This window comes from Cavia porcellus, unplaced genomic scaffold, assembly GCF_034190915.1.
Source record: "Cavia porcellus strain 051 isolate PalLab524CR breed Dunkin Hartley unplaced genomic scaffold, mCavPor4.1 scaffold_2, whole genome shotgun sequence".
Lineage (NCBI taxonomy): Eukaryota > Metazoa > Chordata > Mammalia > Rodentia > Caviidae > Cavia > Cavia porcellus.
In genome coordinates, this window is record NW_026947485.1 from 4,699,816 (window position 1) to 4,721,920 (window position 22,105).

The window sequence follows — 22,105 nt, forward strand, 5'->3', positions numbered from 1 at the left end:
TGTTTCGGCCTCTATTTCTTCTTTCTTATCCACCCTTTTATTGATGGTGTTCTTCCTTTCATTAACACCCTTTTAAAATATAAAAAGTAAAAACAAAAATAACAGCAGCTGTGAGCTGAACAGAGAAGCCTTGGCTGTCTGTGGATTGCGGAGAGCCAATACCACTTCCACAGCAAAGTCAAGGGAAAATCACAAATTCAGTCTGAATCTGGTATAACACCTGTAGTTTGCAGTTGTCAAGTAGAAGATGACAAAAATTTTCCTGGAGAAGGTGCAGTCAGTGAGATTGTGGTGGACTTCAGCAAAGTTATCGTTTATGTGCCCTGTGATCAGGGTGTTCAAGCTATTAACTAGAACGTTTTTGGGAAATCACATAAGTCAAAGGGTTAGGGTAGGCTCACCCCAGCCCAGCGTTCCTCCTGCCTCACCGTACGCTGGTTGTTATTCAGCTGTTTGCTGACCGACTGCAGGTGAGTGAATGCCAATCTGGACATTTGGATTCAGCAAGAGGATCTGCATGTGCGACTCGGGCGTGGCCAGAGCTCTCCTGGGAGAGACACGGCAGCAGGGACACAGGCGAGGGGACCTGGCTTCTGATGACGCTCAGCAGGCGACACCTGGGATCACCAAGTTCAAAGCCTCGCTGTCCACGCAGGAAGAAGAGCTCCATGACCAGGTGCTGTCTGCCTCACTGCCTGCTTCCTAACCACCACTCCCGTAACCTGCGGGCGGGGCAGCGCCCTGAAAGCACCACCTCAGCGGAGCATTAGATGTGACTTAGGGGCATTTCCATTCATTCCATTGAATTCGCCTAAATTTTAAGTAGGCACCAAATCTACAATTCATTAAAATTAATTTTTCTAAGCTCCTCTTGTTATATTTTGCTCACACCTAAAATTTCCTTTTAAAAAGACGTCCCATTTATTTAGCTTGATCCATCTGGATGCTGCTGTTAGTGATAAAAGTGATGCTTTTTAAAATGTATTTTTAACTGACAAAATTATAAAATTGTGCATGTGAGTGGGACCACGTCATGTTGCCACACATGTATGCATTACTGAATGCTTATATTGGCTGAAATATGCTTCTCTTCTCACTTACTTTATAGTTAAAAGTCCTCGCGCTCTGTGTGGAAATGCACAGTGTACTGTTGCTCCCTGTAGTTTCCCGGCTGTGAAATATCACACCACGTCTTCCTGCTCCTGTTCAACTGCGATTAGCACTTTTCTCTAACCACCCCTGCAGCCTCTGACTCACCCGGCCTCTGATAACCACCGATCTCTGCTCCATGTCTGTGGGCATCACTTGTACGGTGAGATCCTGCAGCCCCGTCTTTCTGTGTTTGGCTTAGTTCACAGGACATGGTGATCATCAGTGCCATGAGTGTTGTCGCAAATGGCAGAGCTCCCTTCTTTTTAAAGACCTGACTTCATGGGTACACATGCCGCGAGTTTTCATCCGTTTAGAATGGTGCTGCAGTGTACACAGGGGTAAAGATGTCTCTCCAATGTCTGATTCATTTCCTTCGGCTTTGTACCCAGTAGCAGGACAGCTGGGTAAGATGCCAGTTCTGATGTTTGTGTATTTGCATTCTGTGAGCGGTTGAATGGTTTTCTGGTAGAGTTACGGGGATTTTTTACTATGTAATATCATGTCATCTGCAAACCTGAATAATATTTATTTCTCCTCAAATTTGGATGCCCTTTATTTTTCCCTCTTGCCTGATACCTCTGAGTAGGATTTGCAGCAATACACGGAACAGAAGCAATGCAAATGAGCTTTTTTTTTTTTTAAACTGATCTTGAAGAAGCTTTTGCCAGCTTTTGCCACTGGCACCCTAGCACGCTGCTAGGTTAGTGCGGGAGGACTGCAGACTTAAGCTCAGCCTGGCAACTTAGTGAAACCTTCACACAAAATACCAGGTTAAAAAAGAGCAGGGAACAGGTATGCCAGGGCAAATTCCTGATGAGCTCAGTGAATGTCAATGCCATATTCCTGAAGCACAAACTGAGACTAACAGTGTCAGCAAGAGTGAAAATGGGGAAGGGAACTGGAGGAGGAGAGAGGGCACAGGAAGGGTGTAAGAGAAGAGACAGGTCCTGCTGTGTTGTACACGCACAACGTCTCCAGGACGTCTAGAGATCGCAGATGCTTCAGGTGTGTACCAATGCGGCTGGGGGGTGGGGGAGCTGTGTGGGCCGGGATTCGATTCCTGTCCTGTGAGTAAAAAAGACAGGTGAGGAGAAGGAAGGAAGGAAGGAAGGATAAAAGAAAGAAAGAAAGAAAGAAAGAAAGAAAGAAAGAAAGAAAGAAAGAAAGAAAGAAAGAAAGAGGAAGAAAGAAAGGAAGAAAGAAAATAAGCTCCTAGCTCTATTCCATACAGTACAATGTGGGCTTTGGTTTATTTAGGAGGCCTTTGTGTTCAGTTATGACAGTCCCGCACCTCCTGTGTTCAGCATTTTCATTGTGAACTGATGTTAAATTTTTCCGAAGAGTTTTCTGTGTCCACTGACAAACTATACGGTTTTATCCTTCATTCCGTTGATACGGTGTATCACTTGCTGATTTGCATGTACTGAAGGATTCTTGCTTTCGTTGGATGATTCCAATTTGACCAAGTAAATAATCTTTTTCATGTGCTGATTTCATTTTAGAATTTTGTTGAGGATTTTTGTACTGCTGTACATGGATATTGAGCTTTTCATTGCTTTCTTTCTCTCCTTTCTTTCTTTCTTTTTTTCTTTCTTTCTTTCTTTCTTTCCTTCTCTATCTCTGTCTCTGTCTCTGTCTCTCTTTCTTCTTTCTTTTTTCTGTCCCCTTGTATGTTTTGATATAATTTTTTCAGCATGTACTAGGACAGAATAGTGTAGAAAGTGTTTGCAGGAATTTCTGTCCACTCCACCTTCAGAACCCCTTAGGAGGCGGTCTTAGCTCTTGTGTAAATGTCGGGTGGGATCCGGCAGGGACCACGGCTCTCTGGGTTTCCCTCCACCTTAGTCCTTGTTACTGGTCTGCTGGCTTCTTTCAGTCTTGGGAATACGAATGCATTTAGGAATTTGTAAAATGTCTTATGGGTTTTCAAATTTATTGTCACACAGTTTTTCATCATAATATTTAATGATTCTATGTATTCATTTAGCTGCAATTAAAGATTTTTATAATGTATTTTATTATTATTATATACTAATCTACTAATAGTAGATTACTAATAACGTTTTTTATACTAATAACGTTTTTATACTAACGTTTTATACCAATAACGTTTTTTCTCATTAATATCTAATGATCCCGTGTATTTACTTAGTTGTAAAATCCCCTTTTTCATCACGGACTTTATTAACTCTTCTCTTGCTCTTGTCTAGCTCAGAGTACGTGTGTTTTGCTTATGTTTTCAAAGAACCAACTCAGCTTCCTTGATCTCTATCTTTTATTTCTGCTCTCTTCTTTAATATTTTTTTTTCCTTCTGCAAATTTTGAGTCTGGCTTAGTCTTCTGTTTTTAATGTTTCAACTGTCTCGATGTAATTCCTGACTTCCATAAACCTCCTTGTAGTATTATTCTAGCTGTGATTCATAGATTTTGGTATTTTTTGTTGCCACTTCATTTTTTTTTTTGTACTGGGAATGGAACTCAGGACCTTACGCTGTGCCTCTGAGCTATATCCCCAGCCCTTCAAGAAGTTTTTTAAGTGTTTTCTTGATTTCTTTCTTAATTTACTGGCTATTTAAAAGTAGATTGATTTTCATGTATTTTTATAGTTTCCAAAAATGTCTTGTTATTGATTTCTAGTTTTATCACATTGAGTTCAGAAAAGATACTTGGTTGAATTTCAGTGGCTTTTAAAATTAATTAAATTTATTGGCACACGTTAGGTACATAGTGATCACATTCATCATAGGGACTTTGCCCCTGTGCTTGGTGCATTTTGATCCTTTTTACCGTCCCCCTCCTTCCCTCCCTCCACGTTACCCCTCCCTATTCACACACGCTTGGCTTCTGTGTTTTCCTTCTTTTCTCATTTTCCCTTTCCCTTCCTTCCTCGCTAGTTTCTAAGAATGTGCTGAGACTTGCTTTGTGGCCGACGGCGGGCTCTTTTTTGGGGAACATTCTTCGTGCTCGAGGAAACGTGGCTGTGGCCGTGGTCTGAGGGGTGACCTGAGGATGCCGTTCAGACGCCCTTGGCTGGGATCTGGTTCTCTCTGCTGTTTCTCTCTTGCTTTTCAGTCTGGACAATTTATCCACTGGTGAAAGTGGATACTAACGTCTCCACATTCTGGGGTTCATTCTCCTTCCAGGCCTTAATGCTGGTGTAGTATGTTAGGGTTCTCCAATACCGGGTGTGTGTGTGTGATTAGAATTTCCATTCCTCCTGCTGAATCGCTTCTCTTATTGTTATTCTGTGACATTCTTTTTTCTGCCTTTGATTCAAAGTCTGCTTAATCTGACATCAGGGAGGCTGCTCCTGCCTGCTTGTTTTCATTCATGTGGAACATTTCACTGCATCTGTTACAGTTTATACCTGGACGTCCCCCTAAGCCTCATGCACTCATTGGCAGCGCTCCCGGGTGGTGACTGGGCGTGAGGTGTGATACTCACGAGTGGATTAAAGCACTGGTGCGATTATAGCAGAAAGTGATGCTGGGAGCTGAAGCCTCGTTGGAAGAGGAGAGCCCCTGGGAGCGTGGCCTGGAAAGGTCTGTCTCCTTCTCCTCCCTTGATGTTCTGCCTGTTCCCTGCTGTCACTACACGAGCCCTTTCTCCTCTGCCAACTCACCCTGCTTTGATCCAGCTGACCACGGGCTGAAACCTCTACAAAGTGAGCCACAGTAAACCTTTCCTTGCTTAAATTGTGGGTGTCAGGTGTTGGGTCTCAGTGACAAGAAAATAACCATGACACTGTACCTTTAGTCTGCTTGAATGTAGAGATATAGTGATTTATTTTTCTTATAAGCAGAATTTAATTTGCTTTTTCTTCTAAAATCCATTTGCAATTCCATGTCCCCTTCTGGTTACCATGAAGCTTACAAAAATATCTTTTGTTTATAAGAAGCTATTTTGAAATGGTAGCAAATTATCATGATTGTAAATATAAGAAAAAAGAAACAAACAGAACAAAAGAAAATATACTAATAAGAAAACTCTCTCCTTGTTCTCTATTCCTCACAACATTCTGAATTTTTAATATCCTACTTTACTTCCTTTTATATCGCCTATCTCTGAACATTCTTATATAGTTATTATTTTGAAATTCTTCATACTTAATCTTCATGGTAAAAGTATAGTTTATGTGCCAACAGTCACGAATTAGAATATTCTGAATTTGTTTCATAAGTTTTTTGTTTGTTTGTGAAACTAGGTATTTTTATGTAGCTCTGGCTGGCCTTGAGCTCACTGTGCATCTTGTGCTGGCTTCAAAATCATGGTGATCCTTCTGCCTCAGCCTCCTCTTCTGAGTGCTGGGATTTCCAGGGTGTGCCGCCATGCCACGCTAATTGTTTTATACTTTCTCTTATTTTCTTCCCACCTAATAACGTTCCTTTATATCAGCTTGAAGTACTTCACTTGACATTTCCTGTAGAGTGGCCTGAGGGAGACATAGCCTCTTAGCTTCATTTGGGGATCTCCTTTGCTCGCCTTCATTTCGAGGCTCGGCTTCCTGAGGACATTGTGCTTAGCTGATGGTTCTTTCCTTCAGCCCAGTGAAAGCCTCAGACCACTCTCCTGGCTGAGAAGGTTTCTGCTGTGATGTTTGCTGTCGGGGAAATAAAGACACCATGGTGTAGGTGGCTTCTCAGATCTGGTGTTCTTGACATCCCTTTACATTTTGCCTTTGAGGCCGTGATTATTATTTGTCTGTGGCTTGACCCAGTTGAGTTACATCTGACTGGGGGCCCCTGACCTCCTAGATGTGGATATTTCAATTTTTTCAGGGTTTGGGAGGTTTCTTTTTTTTTTTTTTTTTATGACTAGCTCTTCTTCTACCCGTTTGACATCCTGAAATTCTTCATGAACCCCAAACAAATCCATCTTTGCTCTTGTAATTCCCTCCCACAAGCTCTGTAGGATCTTGTCATTCTCCATTCTTTTTTTTTTTTTTTGCATTCTCTTCTGAGTGTGTAGATTCAAATAGCTGCACTTCAAGCTCCGAAATATTTTTTCTGGTTGATCTAGCTTGTACTTGGTGACTTTAGTCATATTTTTAACTTTACTCTGCAGCTCAAGAATTTTGTTTTTCTAAATTGTCTTCTACTCTTTGTTCAAAGTTTCTCTGTTGGAATATTTAAACATCTCTCTTTTGATTATTTTTTCTTAGTTCACTGAGTTGCCTTAAAACAACTGTTTGAAAATTCCCTGAGAGCCCTCCAGTACTAGGTTCTGTTGGGCTAATTTCTGGCACCTTGCTGAGTGAGGTCGTGCTTCATGGAAGATCTTGGTGTTCACTGGCAGGTGACGTCACGTGACATGAAAAGGGTCTTCCTAATCTGGCTCTGTTTGTGCTGCTGCTTCCGGGCACTGTAAGCAGGCTGCTTCTTCCTCCTGGGCCTTCTGTCATTGTCCCTGTGTCACTGCCTCATGGTGCCAGACAGGTCTGCTCTTGGTGCATTGCCACTCTTTCAATATCAGAGGTGTCCACGCTCAAGTTTAACTCAAGTAAATGATCGGTGCAGTCTCTGGAATGAACAAGGAAAGCACAGCAAGAGCAGCCACCCCAGAACCCTCTTTCTGGGGCCAGGCGCAGACCCCTCATCCAGGGCTGAGACATTGAAGGTTTCTACCTGGCTCTGGGCAGATTCCCAGAACATAGTTAAATGCCAGGGTCCAGTGCTAGACCCATGCCCACACATGGGCCAATAGTCCACCAACCCCAGCACAGCTCTGGAATGAGTATCTATCACTGAGGGAATTGTGGCCCCGAACTGCATCAGCCAACCACAGGTGATGCTAGTGCAATAGACATCTAACTGACGGGGACTCTGTATCTGCTGGTTCTGCAGCTGCTCCTGGGGGCCATTAGGAGCCACCCAGTGACAGCTTGTACCAGCCCAGCACAGTTTCAGGGCAAGGTCTAATGCTTATTGCCTGTTCTACCCCCAGAACATGGGGTTTTACACCCCTCTGTGAGGCTCAGGGCAAGCAGAAGGGTTGGTGGGCTCAGTCCTTCACAACCTGGGATGATGCTAAACAGGGCAGCTTCTGACTCTCACAGTCTGCAAGGCACAGCATACACCGAGCCCCTCTGAAGCTGGTTGTGATGGAGGCCCAGACAGCTGTCCCTCCCACCGGTCTCTGAGAGGCCAGGGCAGTTTTAGAGCCCCATCTCCAAGAACTGGCCTAGCAGTGGCTGTGCTGCCCAAAGCTGGGGGACAGGTGGCAGAGACAATGCATTTGTCAGCACAGCTGTGGCTGTGCTGGGTCTCACCTGAATCTCAAAGCCAGAGGGAGCAGCAGTCTTGGGAGGACTTGGGTGTACTTTGGGTACCCTACAACGATAGGAGTCAAGGGAGGGAGGTGAAAACTCATGTGACCCTCCAGCACACGAGTCTCAGCCTGATCCTTCCTCCCTGTCTGTGAACATTGACCTGCGCCATGTGGGTTTCAGGTTCTCTAGGGTCCTGGGGCTCCCTGAGGCAGGCCTGGGACTGGGCTCCTCTGTCAGCTCTCCTGCCCTGCCCGCCAGTGGCTGGGCTCTTGTTCCCCTGCATGCTTCTTGGAGTGGAAGCAGAGGTGGTGGATGCGGTCAGCAGCTTGGCCTATAGCTGTTCCAGAGGTTCAGTCCATGGTAATGGCCATGGTGCAGCGGCCTATGGAATTTGCCCAGCACTGGGTTTCTCCACTGGGGCCAGGTACTGAAGTTCAGGAATAAGTCCTGCACTTCATTATGTTATTTTTCAAGCCGGAGGCAGCTCTGGTCTGCAGGACCAATAGCAGTTCAACTTGGCACGACTTGGGGAGCAGGTCATGGGAAGGTTTCCTTCAACTGTCACCTGGTTCTCTTCTCTGTCTCCCCTCCCTTCCCTTCCTCCTTCTCCCCTTCATTTCTCACCCTCTCATCCCCTCAAAGAGATGTATATTTACTTTTAGAAAATTATCATCCTTCTCTCCCTATATCTAGATCTTCTTCAAATACAGAATACTTTAGATTGAATTCTACTTAAATACCATTTACATAAAAAAAAAAACACTTGGAATTGACAGGAAAATTTATAATTTTGTATCTATAAAGTAGTTTCTCTATGAAATTAGGTTTTTAACTGAGAGTTTCTTATGAATTATTCAGTCTTAATTCTTTAAAGTTTTATATTTCCAAGGAAAATGTTGTGAAATGGAATGCCAACTTATGTTGCTCTTTCATTGTTGTTTCTTTAATTTAAAAATAAACATCTTATCATTCCATGAATAAATTCTATATAGATTAGAAGTTGTTAAGCATTTTTTACTCTTTCTATATGTTTAACTCATCTAAACTTTATTAATTTAATTTCCTAAATTAATAGCTTTGACGGAATGACTATTCCTAATTAAAATTATTATTTTATATATACCATTTGGAAAGAAGCACTGAAGCAATCAGTTATGGGATATGAGGATATGTATATCCCATGAGAGGTTCGGGATGCTTTTCTATTTGTATAGCACAGACATTTTCATTAATTGAACTAGTTTTTGAGCAGACTTCTTCAGTAAATCTTATTGAGGAGTATTTCTTTGAGTTGCCTTCCCTAAATTATCTCTGGATTTCTAAAACTCCTTGACCTGTGCTTCACCTATTCACATATTTTCCTAGGTACATTCTATGTCTTTGTCTCCTTGATTTGTATGCAAGGATTATGGAATTCTTTCTTGTATGTCAGCTCCTTGATTTGTTCCACTATACAATTTATTATTTATTCTTACTCAAATTTTAGTGGTTACATTATGATTGTTAGTCAGGATGTGTCTACTCAACTTGAGTAAGAACTCCTTAATAAATTAGCAGAGCTTTGCTTGTCTCTGGATGATTGACAGGTATGCCACAGCATGAAGAGGGAAGACCCATCCAAGTGTCAGGTCACCAACCAATAGGCTTCTGCCTGTACAGAATAAAGAGGGAAGGAAACCAGAAGTCTCCTTTCCTTTGGAGGAGGAGCTGTAGGTGTCACCTTTGCCTTTGACTGGCTGTCTCCAGTTCCCTCAGCTTCCAGGATGCTCTCTGCAGTCTTACCGTGCAGATCCTTTGGCTTTCCTCTGCGGACCTGCGCTGGACTTTGGGGAGTTCCGGACCTCCACCTTTGACTTGGTCCTTGGCCTTCCAGCACACAGAAGGTTATTTTGCATTGTGTCACCCCTGATTCTCTAGGTGGCCTCTGTATGCCTACTCCCTACTTAGTAATCCTTTATATAATCCTATTGGTTAGACCTGCTCCCTTAATGAATCCTGACACACACTATCAGCTTTCATTAATATTTCTAGCTGTTTGATATATTCTTTTTCCACCATAGCCTACCTTTCATGTAGTATGACACAGAAGTAGGTTAAAAATCCAATTTGAGCTGTGCATCATGGCCAGTGATTATAATCCCTGCCCTCTGAGGGGGCTGAGATGGGATATCAACAGTCTGAGTCCACACAGCCTGGAAATCTTAGAGGTGCGGCAAGAAATGCTCGCAAATTAAAGCGATGGGGCAGGGAATACCACACATATGAAAGTCCTGGGCTCAGTGTCCAGTAATGCGGAAAAAAGGGGGGAGCCCAATCTTATGGAAGAATTTGTGTTCAAATACAAATGCTGAAATTTAAGTTTTGAGAAAATAGCAAACACAACATGGCCTAGCTCTACTTAAGTGAATTATAATGAGGATCGCGTACATTATTAGTATCTGTAAGTCTCATAACACAATGACCAACACAATGATATGCCTCCAACTAACATTATACAGTATTTTAGTTATGTCTATGGCTACAGCAGTAAAACAATTCAAATAAATTTTTCTTTGAATTATTTTTGCTTTCCTTTTCAGTGTGTTTATTTTTATTCCTTTTATTTAAGCGGCTTCTGTTTTTAATTCAGTGATCCTTGAATCTTTGTTAATATTTGAAAATGGGTTGTTCGATTTTAGTATTGATGATATTATGAATAGCTATTGTAAAGAAAACAACACATCATAAAAGCTAGTGCTGATTTAATATCATCTTGCTTTGAAGTTCCATCAAGCTGTTGTACATCTGTTTCCACTGGTTTTAATATGTTGTATCTTATGTATTTTACTGTATGCGATAGTATAAACAAAATTTTTTATAGGCAAAGAGATAATATAAAAACCATTGTTTGTTTTCTGTTAACTGGTTCTAAATACCTTGTAATTCTTTCATTCTCTTGAATGGCTTCACACTGTCTTGATATGCTTGATGCTATAGTATACGAAGTTATACTCAAATAATTCAAGGAAAGAGGCACTATGGTGACTACTATTATGTTAGATCATCTGGGGGTAAAACACAATGATGCTTAAATTGTTTGGTTCTGACCTGTGTTGTCCTGTTACAATGTCCTCTTTTATCTCAATCTCCACCTTTTTATTTTTAATTAATCTATTTTTTCTTATTTTTTTTTCAATTAAGGGAAAACTAAATTAAAGAATAGCGGGATATATTATAGTAACTTTTTTGTTTTCATATTAACCTGATTTGAACCCCAGTATTGCTCTCCCTATCTTGTTCTGATTTTACTATATTCTATTTTTTTGATATTAACAAGTTTGAGGGTATAGGTAACCACTTTGAAGGCAAAAAGATACCTTCTTTTGAAGTCCTGTAAGGTCTCCAGTGTAGGTTTTATTGGTCTTGTCCTGTACTGTTTTGATCAATTCTATTATACCTGATGATATAGGCATCTCTTTAAAAATAGCAAGAGGCACAATGGTAACCATTTTTGATCACCTGATATTCTATTTTTGCATCATGTACTATGCCCATCCTTCTGTTTTAACCAACTCTGTTTTGTTTAGTCATGTTAGGTTTTATTCTCTTCAAAAAAAAAAAAGTAATAAGAACTGTGGGAGTAAAAAAACCCAAAAAGTGTAATTTTTATTGTAACAAAGAGAGGAAAGGAAGGTGGTCTAAGGGATTTAACTGCATGTATGTTTGAGTGTGTAGGATGGAAAACCATATTTCTGAGCTTTTGTTGGATCACTGAACGGAACTGTCTGCAATCTCACTGTATGAATGTCCACTTTATATGCTGTAATTTTATAATTTGGACAACTGTTTTTAAGATGACAATATGTAACCTATTAACTAGTGATTTCTTACTGTATTTTTTTTCTTCAAATTCTGTATTATTTGTACCCTTTTACTGCTTTGCTTTTTTAATTTCCTTTCTTTTTTCTTAAAAAAAAAAAAAAGAAAGAAAGAAAAGAAAATGCTGGATTGAGTTAATTACCCAGGTAGCTTCTACAGCTTTCTTCTTGTATGACTTTGGTAAACTCACCCATTAGGCCTAATCTTTTGGAGTCCACTCCGAGCTCTTCCCTGGGATTTATCACTGGTCAGGATTCCCTGAGTTGTGCATGAATGGAGAATGTGTTGGCACATCCGCGTCTTCAGAACTTCATTCCTTATGTAGGGAACATGTCAAATTCAAGGACTGCTGTCTCCTTCCTTAGCTCTGTGAAACCCTTGCACCTGCTTGCTGAGTACCTGTGCAGTATGGTCATTTTGGAATATCCTTTTACATACTGGCTATATATTGTTAAGTTTTCTTCTTCCTTGGACCATTGCATTTGTTGTATCAGTGCATTCTCTACCGTAGCAGCAGCATACTAGACAAATTATAACTTCATAGAGAAGAAAACATTCATTTGGCCAACAGCTTTGATAATTCCAGGCCTGACACTGGTGGTAGGTGGACTCTGGTGGGAATACCACCAAAGATTTCCAAAAGGAAAAATCACAGCTGAGAACTGGAACACAGAAAACAATTTAGGATCAGGCGCGTTCTTATAATAGCTCATCTCAAAGAACTCAGGGGTCCCATGAGAGCTACATGAATCTCCCCGCATGGCACTTCTCCCAGTGACCAGAGAGCGTCCCAATAGGCGCCCCCAGAGATCCCAGCACTTCTTGGCACCTCTACTCTGGGACCAGAATTCCCACATGTAAACCATCAGGGGACATGGAAGTCACATTGAAGTCTCTGTGCTTATGTGCAAGGTTTTTAGTGAGCAGCCTCATTTATCCTGATTTTATGTCAGATATTTATTTATGCAATATTCAAAATAAAGTCAAAGTAGAGCTTGGTAGGTATTTATTAACATTTATTAAACTACCCTTCAAAAGCAAGATTAATAAGTATTTCTACAATTACACTTTTGAAATGGAGAACATAGTTAATATATAAGCTCTTAATAATCTTCTTGATCAAACTCAATTATTTAAAGACTTAAGGTATGATACAGATAACTATCTCAGAGGACCTAGATCATTTTTCTATTACCTAAGTTCTGTAAAAGGGAGTATAACATCTAGGGTTCTCTTTGTTTTATTTTTTTAAAGCAAAGATTTAGGTATTCCATAAAAGACTGCTTGAACGAAAGGTATTTCTTAAGTCTGAAATCTGTGACATTCCACAAGTCTAAACACTATAATTCTCCAATTGAAACTTTATCCCTTGAAACCCACGAAGACATAAATCCCTCTGTGTATTTGCAGAGTTCTATTTGTGGATCCCACATAATCTGCACTATATCTTCCCAGTGTGGCCTGACGACCTGGCGGGCACCAGGGAGCTTTCAACCCTCGCCTTGCTAGATTGACATGTATATTAGAAGACTCACTCTTTAATCTAAAACTCCGCACTATCTCATATTTCTGTTTATCTTGTGCATCACTATATCTTACTTATGCTTCCTGATGTCTTCAAATAAGTTATATTCATGTGCCAAAAATGATTGCACTGTCTCTGTTTTTATTGGTTTACCATTTTCCCCAGGGAACTGACTAAGAGGCATATTTTGAGATTGCTGTTAAGCGAAAGTTAATATTGGATCCTGAGAGAAAATGCTGAACACATAAAAACAAAGAAAAAGAAAATCCTTCCTACTTGAAAAAAATATTACCTCTTTTTCTTTACTCTGACTGATCATGTTCCTACAAAGAAAAAGTGAAATATGTTATATGACCCTTGTAAGTCCATCCAAATCAGAAGACCCAAGTGAAGAATCACTTACATCCAGAGAGAATTAGATCATCCAAAGGACACATTTGCTGAAATGCGATTAGATGGAAGTAGACAGTATTTTGGCTAAGGGAACATCTTCTAAAATACTAGCTCTCATATACTTTTGTTTATGGATCGGTTTGGGGACACTGACAATCTCCCATGTTGATGGACTTACTGGCTCTTTTCAGGCCCTGTCAACCTAATTGCTCCTTCTCTAAGGCTGTTGTTCCAGTGACAACAGAATAATAACTGTGCCATTATCAGAGATGTATGATCTTTAACAGCACTGCTAGTGACTGATGCATATGGGATGAGCAGGAAGGCCACCAGCCTTGTTAACAAACAGACTTGTATTTGTCTTCTAGCAAGATCACTAATAGTTATGTGACATGACTTTGACGCACATTCCTAGGAGGAATTTTTTCCCTATTTCACAGTGTTATTGCATTAATGTATATATGAATGGTTCCCAGTGCAGAGTAGAAATGACAAATATTTGTTCTCCATTTTGAATAATAAGCCATAAATCGTTTTTCTGCAAGACCTCAGGTCATTCAGCTTCACATTTTTGGACAAGCACTTGGAGAACTTGCAGGATAAAGATATTTCTGGGTTCCCTTGGTAAACTTTGACTGTATTGAAGTCATGTCATCTCTACTGTTAATTTTCATAAGTAATATCAGTTTGACTAACCTTTCTGAAATTGAATTTTTAAAAACCATAACAACAACTTGATTATTATGCTTTTCTACCAGTTATTTTTTTCTATCAGATAATAGACTAGCTAAAGGATAACCAAATATTTGCCTCTTTAAAAATAATGAGCACTTCAGTGATGCCTTTCGGCTCTATCACTGGTTAAGTCTGAAAAAGAAGTGACAGAAAGAGCAGGTGTGGTTGATGGGGTTAAGCTAGAAGGAGAAGTGCCATTCATTTCTGAGAATGTGAACAAAAACTTTTAATAAATACTCTGGAAGTGGCCAATGTCCTCTCCAAGGATAAAAAATCCATCACTCTCATATTCTATGTTTAATGTTTTAATGATTTTAAGGCAAAATATGTACACATGAAATGCGCCTACGTGTACCAAGCAACAGGTTATCACTGCATGAACACAGATGTGTCTTTACGTGTGGCTCCTGGCCATTCTTCTCGTATCCTCCCCTGCCCGTTTCTCTACGGATGGGCTGAGCAGCTATCCGCTGCTGCACCCTTCCACCGTGATGTTTCTGCTCTTTACCGTGCTAACCACTGACTGCAGCCTCTGAAATCATAGACCAGATAAGCCTCTTTTCCTGTAAATTTCAAGGGTGAGGTATTTTGTCTCAGAATTAGACAGGTGGGAATGCAACAGCTATGATGTTCTTGTATAGACGTGTGCTTTCATTGGATTTGCACTCAAAAATCAGTTGCTGTACCATGAATCATGCATGTTTAACTTGATAGAAAATTGCAGATAAGTTTTAAAAACCTTCCTCATTCTTTTTAGTCTTGTGATAGAATGTCATTGTAATTTTAACTTGCATTTACCTGATCAGAATATTGCTAGTATAATTTTGTTAGTTTTAGTCAATCAAAAATCTGTTATGAAGTATATATCTGGTGTTTAATATTTTTGGTGTTGCTTTTTAATTGCTTACATTTAATTATTTAAGTTCAAGAGTCCTTGGTTTATATTCCCCTGAACGTACTTTTGTAGATCTTTACATTAAGAACACTTTCTAATGATTTATGGTTTGTCTACTTATTTACCTAAGGACATCTTTTGATGACAGGAAAGAAATTTATAATTTTAGGAAGGTTATATTACCTTTTGAACTTTGATTATTGATGTTATGTTCTTATGAAGAGCTGTCCATGTGAAATTTATGGCACTATTCACCTGATTTTCTGAGGAAGATTCATGGATATATGATAAGTTACCAAGTCTTTTACAGCTTTGGAAGGACACAGAACCCTGTTTCTTTGTGGTGTTCATTACGCTTATTAGAAAGTGAATTATCAGATAATTGTTTTGCGTGCTTGATGTTAATATTTTTTCTGACTGCTAAAAAGTATTCCTGTTCTTTATAAGCAATTATACCTCCCACTGTCAGCTATGATTTTCTTTGTTTGCACTGAGCTTATGCAGCACTTCTCCAGTTTGTGACTTGTCTTTTGTCAGTTTTAGAAATTTCTTTATTACCACTTCAAAAAGTATTTCTTTCCAGTTATACCTTTCCCCCTCCTGCAACCCTAATTACCGCGTAACCCGAGGATGGATATTGTTTTTCTCTTCCAGTTTGCTCTCTTCAACTTTTCCTAATTTGTCCTATTATGTTTTGGTTTCACTTACGGTATCTTTTAAATTTTGTGTTACAGTCAGTTGTTATGTGTTCCTGTTTTGTTTTAATGTTTTTTAAATTAGCAAAATATGGTTTTAAACATTATGAAACCTCGTTCTTACTTGCAGCCTTTAGAGTAAGAAACAGTTTTATGGAGAGAGGAAACCTCCAGTTCCCTTTCTTTTCTCTATCTCTCAAAATTCTAGTTTGATGAAATGTCTTTGATGAAATATTACCTTCATACCGCTGCCAAAATTTGCTTTTAAACACTAATTCTTTTAAATTATTGACGTAACATAAAAGAACTGGGAATAAATAAATAACAGAGATTTATGAGGGAAGACTTTGATTAAGTGGAAAAACTAATAAGAAAGTACATTTTCTAATATTTTGAATTTTAGTTCATTTGCTTTTTAAATTTTCTTTCATTTTTTTGATAACTTGTTAACCTATAATGTATAACTGAAACAGGATGGTGAATGTTTACATTAAAAATTATTTTAAAAAGTGAAATAGATGGGGCTGGGGATTTAGCTCAGTGGCATAAGCACCTGCCTTGCAAGCAGGCAGTCGTGAGTTCGATCCCTGGTACCGATAAAAAGGAAAAAGACCAAAAAAAAAAAAAAAAAAAAAAAAAAAAAAAAAGAAAAGAAAAGAAAAAAGTGAAATATATGTTGCCATTAATTGTCCTCAAAATCCTCTCTCTTACATCATGTACATTCATCCTAAGGTTCTTGCCAGTTTATGAAGCAATTCTGGAGCCTTCTTACTTGAGTAGTTTTTTAGCTGCCCTGCCTTAGTGTTCTAAATGAGTTCCAAATATCTCCCTTTTGTTTTAGGTATTTTTCCTCAGCGCTAACACAAAATCCCTGCCACCCTGTTAAAGGAGGAAAGTCTTATTTGGCTCACAGTTTGTAGAGATTTCAGTCCCTGGTTGGCTGGCTCCAAGGGAGGGTTTTATGGAAGAGGCATTGCACTGGGGAAAGAGTTCACAGTGGGCAAAAGCAAGCAGAGGAGAGAAAAGGACCGTGACAAGCAAGCTTCCTTTCCCTGTATATAGCCAGGCTGCTCTCCCTTAGAGGAGCACTCACAGCCTTAGTCACAGCATCCTTAACCTCCCCATTGCACCACGAATCAATCCCAGCGTCACACGCTCTACATCCATCCATCTCTGAAAAGCTTGTGGCTTTGGGGGACTCTAGATACAGCCATAGTGTCTTTCATGGTCATTTTGACTTCAGATAAACAACAGGCATCACAGGGTGCCAGGTCTGGTGAAGAAAGTGGATGAGGACATGATGTAAAATTTCTGCAATCCTGAAGTTATGTGGAATGGCACTCAGAAGCAGAATTTATCAAATTTTTAACCATACCCGCTCTCACTAAAGACAGCTTGGAGAACTGCTTCAGAAAGTGGCCAGAATGATAGAACGTGTGTTTGAAGTGAGCAGAGTTTTTATTTTAATATTTTATTTTATTTTTGAGGGGAGTTGAGGTAACTGATGGTAGTACATCTGTTTCTTTGTCTTTATTATATTTATTTAGTTTTTTGAGTGAGGGTCTTCCTGCATGGTTCAGGCTGGCTGAAACCCATGATAGTTCTCCTGCCTCAGCTTTTCGAGTACGGGATCGCAGGCAGGCATGTGCCACCACACCCAGCTGTAATATGTCTGTTGCTGTAATGACTTATTTCAATTAAAATACTCACCATAGCTATCCATTGTTCCTTAAATACTACATATAATTTGTGTACTTAAGTTTAATTGCCGATACTTCAGCTATGCACATTTTTATAAACTTAATACTAAAGATGATGTGGTATAACTTATTCAAGCTAATAACAGACAGTATAAATACCTTCAGAGGGTTATTATAAAAAAATCTGTATCACAGCAGGTATGGTGGTGCATGCCTGTAATTTCAGCTACTCAAGATACTGAGGCAGGGGAACCACAAGAGTCTTCCCTGGGCAACCTACCCGGACTCCCCATCTCAAAGTTACATTTGAAAAGGACCAGGGATACGGCTCAGTGGAGCATGTTTGTGCCCCTGGGTTCTATCCCTAGCATGAAAAATAAAAGAAAACAGCACAAATAATCTAGACCCAGTTTTCAAAAACACTTGAAGCACACATTCAAAGAATAATTATAGGGATCTTTTCTCCATTAAGCAACTAATTATGATTTACATATTATATGATAGTGCTATTACATGGCTCAGTCATGGTCAATACCTTTCTACAGAGAAGTGAAATCTACCTTTTCTTGAATGTGACCTGGCATGTAGATACACGGGAATAGGACAGAAGTCATTCCGTGTATTTTTCCAAATTAAGTCACAGAAAAGGAAATGAGTTTCACCAGTTGTTGGATGTACCATTTCAATAACGGAGTAACCTCACCTTCATCTGAGGATCTGTTCTAAGAGTCCCGTGCTAAGAGAAGCCCAGGGCCTGTGCACAAACGTGCGATAGTTCCATTCTGAGTCCCAGGATACACACCAGAGCCTCCAGATCATCCCACACCCAGACCCTCTGAGGCACCCACTGGTGGGCTCTTGTCTCCCCAGCCAGGATCACACTAGATCACAGGTGAGCTGTCTCCATGCTCTACTTAAAAGCTGAAGCAAGGAACAGTCATAGGGTGTTTCTGTTGAGATTTGGGGATTTTTTATATCACAACAGTAAACCTGAACAAATTTGGGAATGAAATAAAAATCTGAGAAATTTCATTGAAAAAAAAACTGGCATATTGATTTAGGAGCCAAATACTTGGAAGTTATCTTGAAGGGAAAATGTATAAAATCCTAAGGGAAACTGTGGAAATGGTTAGAGGAACTGGAGAAAAGGAGACTCTTGTGTAACAGCAAAGCATTTTGAATTATTTTCCCTGAAGACAGAGAGACAGAGACAGAGACAGAGACAGAGACAGAGACAGAGACAGAGACAGAGACAGAGGATGGACATGCCCAGTGCAGTCACCATCACAGTTATGGAAACTTCCAGCCATGCTGATCAAGGTATTTTCTGGCTTCTTCTTGATATTTATAATGACATTATTGAGCACAATAAATTCTTCAGTTTTCCATTAGAATTTTAAGAGTGTACACAGAACACAGAACAGTCTTTCTAACCCACCAGTGGCCTCAAAGTAAGACCTCAAGCCAGTGATCAGGACTGCACACTGCCGGCAGAACACGACTTCGGGTGAAAATGAAGCCAAAGTTTGAGAGAAAAATCTTACATTAAAGTCACTGAAAGATCTAAGTGGTCTCTCACGCATGACTCAGGAAGGCCCCAGGCCTCCTAGATAGCTCTTGCAGGTGGATCCTGAAGGACCATCAGACACCGGGGTTTCTAAGGCCCTCCAGGGCTTGGGCCCACAGCAGTCCTGTAGAAGTGGTGGCTCACGGCTGTGATGTCCTCAGCACTCTGGGAGGCTGAGCAGCAGGGTCACAGGTCAGAGGCCAGCCTTGGCCACCTGGTGGCTCAGTGAGACCTTGTCTCAAAAACAAAAACAAAAAAAAAAAAACAAACCTAAAAAGGGCTGGGGATATAGCTTAGTGCAAAGGCCTCGATTCAATCCCCAGTACAGCTAAAAAAAAACAACAACCCCAAACAATAAGAAAGTAAATAGGTACATAAATAAAAATGAAAGGCTTGAATGGGAGATATCTATAGTTGTGACTGTTGCCTAATTATGTTAATTATAATTAGGTATTAAACACTGGCAGTATCTATTAACTGCATTACGCCAGGAATGGAGGGAGAGACAGAGATGGTAGAAGGCCCATGAAGTGTTTATATTCCCAAACTTCCTTGGGCGACAAAGGAAAGCTGACTCCCGCAGCAGCAGGCAGGAGCACATGGCGCGGACGGCAGCCTGTGTGGGGCAGGCCTGGTCCTCATCAGCTCACTGCACTGAGCCTGGCTGGCTGTGGACCTGTTACCGGTTAACAACTGCTGTGACCTTCCTCGGGGACTGCATGAAGCTCGTGGAGTGGGGGCGGGCAAAGCACTGATGCAGATTTACTGCAAACAACTCCTTGTGCCTGGAGCCTCACCCTATCTGTGTCTGCGTTGAGTAATAAGATTTTCAGCCAAGCCCTGGATCTTAGTGCAGTCCCTGCAAGGCCTCGGGAAAGGATTTTCCCTAAGAGGATGCATGTAAGCAACTTGTGGAGGTACGCTAGTGTGGTTTTAAGTCATGGGTCCCAGGCTTTGACATTTGTCCCTCTTTACTGTGTGTGCTTTCATGTTCAGGCCAACAGAGCAGGCAATAAGTACTCGAATGTGACTTTTAAGGCTGTTATACAATATCATGTGCACTGTTTCCAAAATAAATTGCTCTGGAATTTCCGAGTCACAGCGTGAGAAGTCTGAAGTCACCGTGCCTGCGAAAACCCAGCTGCCTTAGGAGGACACAGGAAGGCATTTTGGCTGTGACGGTCCCCTGGCTGTCCCATCCCTAGGCTCTTTCCAGCAGAGGCTGTAACCGCTTTGGTCACCTGCAGCCGCCGGAGTCCTCACAGCTATGATGGCGCCACGTGGTTCCCATGGTGCCCTCTTTGTGTTCCTGCTGCTCAGGGTTTGCAAGCAAAGGCAACGCCAGGCCTTCCTCACCACAGTGTAGAGGGTGCTCCCGCAGACCACTGAAGCAGAAGTGGTTTGCACTCAAAAGGGAGTAAACTCTTCATGCCTGCAGCTAAAGTAATTGTAAACTAAAACTTACTCATAAATAAATGTAATAAAGAGACTCAAATGGATTGCAATTTGATCTGTTTCTAAAAAATGAATTTGTGCTCAGAACTCAAGTTCTACATTACATGTGATGAGTGAAAAATATTATTTTGCTATTAGCAAAAGTTGCCATTCATAAACCACAAGAAGTTAGTTTACTTCAGTTTGCTTAGCCATATTGATGACTTTTTATGTCTTTGCTTCAGTTTAAAAAAACTTAATTTCATTTTTATAATATCCAACTGAAGCCTTTTAAAATATGAAATTTTGTTGAATAAAGGTATTTTTCTTTTATATACAGAGAACTAATTTTAATAATATGTTTGGGATAGTTGATTTCTAATAAATTTAATGCTATAATTTTCATTGTTAACAGATGTCGATGTCCGCTCCCGGCCGGCAGGAAGGACACACGACAAAGTCTGGCAGTGGACAACCTTTTCTTTTTATTTTCCTTCTCCGTACAGCCTGCCCTGGGTTCTCCCAGCTGAAGCCTCCTCTGGTCCGCTCCCCGCGGCTCCTTTTGTGCTTCAGTCTGCCCCAAAGCCTCTACCGGTCCGCTCTCCGCGGCTCCTTTTGGGCTTTTACTTCTGGGCTTCTACCTGGCTTCTTCTTCCGCCCAGGGGTGGCACCGGTATATATACGGGTACAGTGTCCAATCATGTTAAAGTAAGCAAGGCAAGCTGATTGGCTAACATCATCAGTTGCCAGGCAGACTATATTGTTGAGCGGGTTGTTTACGCGGTAAGCAGGAAACTAACATATTCGATGGGAGGGGTAATCTACCTCAGGCCTCACTCTTTACTACAGGCCTCACGTCCGCCAAGTGAGGCGACCGGGCTCGGGGCTGCGGCTCCCAACATCTCCCCCTTTTTTATTTTTTATGAATGTGCGCATCGTAGCCCTTCCTGGACTGGGTGCAGAGGCTTATGCCCTATGCGTAGGCCCACCGTAGGTCCTTGGCTTAGACCCTGGTCGGCCGTCCCATGGTCTGCCAAGGCCCTGAGGCCCTCGTCCTTTTTCTAGGGCCAGGCACAAACTGGACGGAACCTGGATGCACACAAGCTTGCACTCATTTCCTCTCCGTAAAGAAATCCCCTCGGAGAGAAATTTAGACCTGGGCAGCATCTAACAGTCCAGCGGCTTACGTGCAGGATGGGGTAGGGCCTGGCTTAGGTCGAGTCGTGCTGGGGAGGCACGCTCTTACCCGTCATTGACTCACCTACCCTGCTGTGTATTGTCACCTTATGGAGGAGAATGAGGGATGCCCGCCATATCTAGACTCGGTCGTGGGCCAATTGAGCAAGCCATGCATATGCCTGAGGATCTTCTTGTCCATTTCGGGCTACCGCTATTTCTATTCATCTTATTGGTTGGTCTGTGATGGATCTCCAGTAGGGCAGGTCTGATCTTCAGTCGAGGGCTTTGTTGCCCGTGTCAGTCTCTCCGGTATCCACAGTGGTTCTCGTCCCGGTTCCTGTGGGAAAACACAAACCGCGCCTCGGTTCCAGCTGACCACTGGATCCGGGCCCATCCATTGTCCTGTCAGGACATCTTTCCACTTCACCCACCCTTTATGGTTGGGGGAAGGGTTGCAGTGCTCCACAGCTGGGGAGCGATTATCATTATTTAAATTTAAAAAATTGTGTGTGAATAGTGCCATGGATAATCATGCCTTTGGGGCCAGGCCTTGGCCTACTCCCCCTTTTTGTTTTTTATTTTTTATTTTTTATTTTTATCTTTTTCGTTTTTTTTTTTTTTTTTTTTTTTTTTTTTTTTTTTATTGGTACCAGGGATCGAACTGGCAATTGCCTGCTTACAAGGCAGGCGCTTATGCCGCTAAG

At 41.1% G+C, this 22,105-nt stretch overlaps 1 long non-coding RNA gene across 2 annotated transcripts; it reads left to right on the forward strand.

Annotated features, from left to right (window-relative positions):
- The first annotated feature begins 1,228 nt into the window (after positions 1 to 1,228).
- Positions 1,229 to 20,283, forward strand: LOC134472579 (uncharacterized). Of its 2 annotated transcripts, none has more exons than XR_010042466.1 (3): positions 1,229 to 1,556; positions 18,418 to 18,541; positions 18,663 to 19,842. It is a non-coding gene; the product is annotated as an uncharacterized LOC134472579 (long non-coding RNA). The 2 variants fall into 2 exon arrangements; XR_010042465.1 differs by lacking the exon at positions 18,663 to 19,842 and adding an exon at positions 19,891 to 20,283 and having other exon boundaries at positions 1,236 to 1,556.
- Positions 20,284 to 22,105: the final 1,822 nt, after the last annotated feature.